The sequence below is a fragment of the Centruroides sculpturatus genome, unplaced genomic scaffold, assembly GCF_000671375.1.
Source record: "Centruroides sculpturatus isolate CEXI.00-Female unplaced genomic scaffold, Cexi_2.0 scaffold1986, whole genome shotgun sequence".
Taxonomy (NCBI): domain Eukaryota; kingdom Metazoa; phylum Arthropoda; class Arachnida; order Scorpiones; family Buthidae; genus Centruroides; species Centruroides sculpturatus.
This window is the reverse complement of record NW_019386420.1, coordinates 90,167-90,419: the sequence shown is the minus strand read 5'-3', so window position 1 is coordinate 90,419 and position 253 is coordinate 90,167.

Sequence of the window (253 nt, the reverse complement as noted above, 5' to 3'; positions counted from 1 at the left end):
AATAAATTAATTGCGAAATAAAATAATTGCAAAGTTTTCTAGCATTTTTTAAACACAAAAATAAGAAAAAAAAAAACTTTTACAGAAATTTTATGTTTTAAATTATTTCAATTTAAAAAAAATTATTTTGTTTTTCACACGAAATATAATTTTAAGTTTTATGTAAATTTAATAGTTGACAGTACTTTATTTCTTATCCAAGAATTAAATTTACATTAATTAACTTTTGATATAAAAATAATTTATATTAAAA